Source organism: Berghia stephanieae, chromosome 15, assembly GCF_034508935.2.
Source record: "Berghia stephanieae isolate SIO BIC M18660-M18661 chromosome 15, UCSD_Bste_1.3, whole genome shotgun sequence".
NCBI lineage: Eukaryota > Metazoa > Mollusca > Gastropoda > Nudibranchia > Aeolidiidae > Berghia > Berghia stephanieae.
This window is the reverse complement of record NC_088374.1, coordinates 16149489-16154304: the sequence shown is the minus strand read 5'-3', so window position 1 is coordinate 16154304 and position 4816 is coordinate 16149489. Positions and strand designations below refer to the sequence as shown.

The 4816-nt window shown below is 35.9% G+C and overlaps 1 long non-coding RNA gene across 1 annotated transcript in view; it reads left to right on the top strand.

The window, feature by feature from the left end:
* Positions 1-1118: 1118 nt before the first annotated feature.
* Positions 1119-4816, top strand: part of LOC144960790 (uncharacterized) — a 6898-nt gene continuing 3200 nt past the window's right edge. Inside the window, exons 1-2 of the long non-coding RNA XR_013642940.1 lie at positions 1119-1160; positions 4538-4592. This is a non-coding gene — a long non-coding RNA (uncharacterized LOC144960790). The remainder of the gene's footprint in view (positions 1161-4537; positions 4593-4816) is intronic.

Sequence of the window (4816 nt, the reverse complement as noted above, 5' to 3'; positions counted from 1 at the left end):
TAGATATCAAAGAGAACCTGGTCGTGTTTACAGTGAGTTTTTTATGTTATTTTATATACAAGGAAAGGAAAAAAGGATGTTTTAAACAACAAGTATAGGAAAATATTAAAGGAAACAAAATTTGTCATTGGATGGTTTCAATTGACTCGGAGTGGAAGAAGATCGTTTTCTATAGTAAGTATGTGAGGCTATGTGGGCTTGTAGTATGACACTCGCTTTCGGATCGGAAGGTCCTGGGTTCGAGCCTCCTTCGACGCAAAGCTGATTCCTTGGAAAAGGCTCTTTACTAACATGTTTTTCACTCTACTCGTGTGTAAAATGTGTATGTACCTGGCGTTAACAGCGTTGTCTCTGTCCGAAAAAAAAAATAATATCGCCTAACAGGCGTCATGTCCTGTACTACATGTTTAGTCCTGATGTTGGCCAGGGACCCCTGTAAAGCGCTTTGAGTACGTTGAGTGGATATTGCCCTGTATAAAAGCTCAATTTTTTGTTCTTTCTTCCATTTTCTTTTATAAACCAAATAATGGGGAAAAAATAATTTAAGTGGGTTTTTATGTTTATGTGTATGTGTGCGTGAGTGATTTTATGTGAGAGGCGCTCTGTATTAATGTCGACGGGAGTAGTTTTGACATATTAAATTATATTGACATGAGGTGCAATAGAAATTCCCGTATAATGTGAGAGTTCAGTTATTTTTGCACCATTATGTTCTTATGGGTAAAATTGACATTTTGTTTAATGTTCAATTTAATTAGACTCTACGTCCGATAACTCACCCAATCCTAGAGACATTTGCTGTTTTCAAAATTGGAAAAAAAGTATTAACAATGAGCATGTACATAGATAGTTTTATTCAACTATCATTAACATGTCAAAATTTTAAAAATTAGCCTTGATACTACGCCTATAATTTGTCCCAGAAAAATGTAACAAATAGGCATGGGGTAAAAGTAACTCGGGTAAACTACGGGTATAGTCGGTGTTAGGTTTGAGTGAGTTAACAACGCTCAGCTCCTTTATCCAAGCACCCATAATTATAATAAACAAGAGATACTTATTGAATTGCAAAATTGAAAGCTGGAGTGACTGATTCACTTGTGTTGTTTATGTTGTAGGGTATAACCAGGGAGAAGTAACAGTGGAAAAGCTGAAACCAGGTATTGTACGACTTTCTTTCTTAACAAATCGTAGATTATTTGCTTATCTTGAATCCTCTAGTTCAACGTGTACATATATACAGGTCTGACATCCAAAGTTGAACGTAGTTTAACATTGTAATGGACAACATTTTGCGTGTTTTTTTATATTTTCATTACAACAATGAGCCTATAAGGAATTGGGTTATTAGACCTGCAAATAGGTGCACCTAACTCTAGTTGTATCTAGTTTTGTTTTCTTATCAATGTTATTAAAGACACATGAGATGAAACTTATGCATGTTATTTTATTTAGGTTTTAAAAAAAAATAATTATCGTTAATATTTTAAAACTAAACAGTTAAGTTTCAAGACCTAATATGAGTGTTGTTATTGAATACAGTTTGTATTGATTTCCAATTCCATTGTATTTATTTTCTAACATTAGTCTACACTTTATTTTATGACATTTTTTATAGATACTGCATTACACAGTTCCTCCCCGCTTTCCTTTGTTTGACTTTAATTAATTGCACACCTTCTATAAATATCTATTGTTCTATTTTAATAATAATAATAACAATAATAATGCTGAAAACTTATATAGCGCTATAACTCCGAGACACCAGACTCTAAGCGCTTAAATTACTAATTACTTTGGCTGAAACATACTCATTCACACACACAAGCACACACACACACACACACATACATACACACACACACAACACAACACACAACACAAACCAAACCTATCTTGCTTCTCATACCATCTACTAAAATCGAAACAAATATGTTTTAAGCGAACGTTTAAAAATAGACAAAGATTCTTTTTCACGAATGCTCTGCGGTAAGGCGTTCCAAATAGAGGGTCCGAAATGAGAAAAGGATCTCATTCCAGCATTTTTCCGAATTCGAGGGACAACTAGTTTTGTGGAATCACTGGCCGAACGTAAGGGGCGGGGTTTTGAATATCTTTCAATTAGTTCTGAAAGGTAGGAAGGGGCAGTACCTTCAAGACAACGATACACTAAAACACAAGCTTTGAATTTAATTCTTTTCCCAACAGGCAGCCAATGCAGGTCATGAAGTAGAGGTCCGGCAGAGTCGCACCTACGCTTCATGAATACTAGTCTGGCAGCGCTGTTTTGGACAATCTGAAGACGTTTCAGATTGTATTGCGAAACGCCAAACAACAGAGCATAACAATAATCCAATTTCGATAGTACGAGGGACACAACCAGGTGCTTGGTCACATCCTCAGATATGAACCGTCTAATGGAAGCAATCTTTTTTAGTTGGAAAAAGAGAGATCTAACCAAATTATTAACCTGATGCTCCATCGACAGTCCAGAGTCTAAGAATGTGCCAAGGTTTTTCACTTTGTCAACAATTTGAATAGAGGCATCCCCCAACTTCAAATCTGTTTCACTTTTCCACTTCCTGTTCCCCACATACAGCACCTCCGTCTTATCATCATTCAGTTTCAGTCTGTTCTCATTCATCCATTTCTTAACACTTTGGATACAATTTTTACTATTGGCTGATACTTCTTGTAAATTTCTCGTATTGGAAACGCAGTACAATTGCGTATCATCAGCGTATTGATGGTAAGACAGACCAGAACTTCTGATGATTTTAGACAGAGGGCCAACGTACAAAACAAAAAGAACGGGTCCAAGTACTGAACCCTGGGGAACCCCACAATCAAGAAAGATTTCCTCCGATCTATATTCATCCACCGTAATAATCTGTTTACGATTAAACAAATATGACCTAAACCAATCAAGCGCTGCACCAGACACGCCATAAGTAATTTCATGACGTTTGAGAAGAAGATTGTGATCAATAGTATCAAAAGCAGACGATAGGTCAAGCAAATTCAGCAAAGAACATGAACCATTGTCTATAACAGAGAGGAGATCATTAACAACCCTAACAAGTGCGGTTTCCGTCGAATGATGTTGCCTATAAGCAGACTGAAATTTTTCTTCAAGACAATTATTTTTAAGATGAGACAGTAATTGTTTCAAAACAAGCTTTTCTAAGATCTTAGAGAGAAAAGGAAGATTAGAGACAGGGCGATAGTTTTTTAAGTTCTCTTTATCGAGATCAGGTTTTTTCAAAAGAGGTTTGACATGAGCAACTTTGTAAATGTCTGGTACAGCACCTGACTGCAACGAATTATTAACAATACATGTAAATGGTGTTAAAATTACATCAATGCATTTTTTTTAAAATGGCAGTATTTAAGGCGTCTAAATCAAAACTTTTAGTTGGAGACGACATAATGCAATCACATAAGTCAGCTTCAGTAATCTTTGAAAAATGTGTTAACGAATCACCATGAAACGTGTCAAATGTTGTATGGATCGATTCAGACGAGAGTTCATTCCTGATGGTATCCGCTTTTTCTTTAAACTATTGACCAAAGCGAGTTGGTAGATCTGCACGATCGATTAAAGATGGGAGAGCTGGTTGCGTCTGTTGTCCCAGCAGTTCCTTGGTCAAGGCAAAGAATTGTCTCGAACGTCCCACGTTTTTGAGGCTTTCTTCATAGAATTTCTTTTTGGCCCTGAAATTGACGGCTTTTGCATCATTTCTAGCCGCGATGTATCGCTTCTTATCGACAGCATCTCTGGACTTGAGCCATTTTCTTTCTGCCCGCCTCCTGGCTAATCCATTCAATTTTATTTCGGTATTATACCAGGGTGCTTGACGTCTCACTTTTACTGCTCTAGTTGTTAAGGGAGCATGCTTGTCCACCGTACCAACAATTGACTCGTGGAGACCATTCGCATCATGTTTATTTTTAACGTTATGGTCAAGGTCTTGTTTAAAAATGTTCATGTTTATATTCTTCAAATTACGAGATGTTATCATCTTTTTTACTTCGTGTTTCATTGGAAATAAAACGCAAAACACAATTAAATGATGGTCAGAGATTAATTTATCAATATTTGAGACAGGTGAAGAGAGAGAATGTTCAATGTCTGTAATGACATGATCTATTGTGTGGCCATGGTTGTTTGTAGGACCGCTTACAAGTTGAATATAGTTGTTTGTGTCAATAATCTCCCGAAATACTTTCGATTCATTTTTGTTTCCGAAATAATCAATGTTAAAATCACCCATAAAAATATTATGCTTTTAATTCGTGCTTCCTTACAAAGTAGCACACTATTTCCTGCCCATCAATGTTTTTGTTTATTCACCTTAACAACGTCACTATCACATTATCTCATTCGTATTTTATTCATCCTGTTTTGTTGATAAAGGGGAAACCCGAAACGTCTTCATTATCTCTTTTCGTTTATTAAATTGAAACTTACATTCAATTTCACATTGTTTTTTGTTAATGTCAAAATAGTTATTCTAAAATGATTTATCCCATTTAGATATCTTCAAGAAATAAACAGAAAAGGAGTTTCCCCGACGTGTTCTTATTTACAGGTCAGTTAACCCAAATAGTTGTGGTCCCATTGTTATGGTGAAAATACTCACTCTCAAACCAACAATATCAAAACGCGTTCGTAATGGTATAGTTAGACCTGCAAAATATTTATTTTATGTCGAGTTTACCCTTTTTTCGGTCATACAATTTCCTCTCCTGATCCTGAATAAATAGTGTGTCATAGCGTAGCCATCATTAACTTATAGCCTGACACTGACCAAAA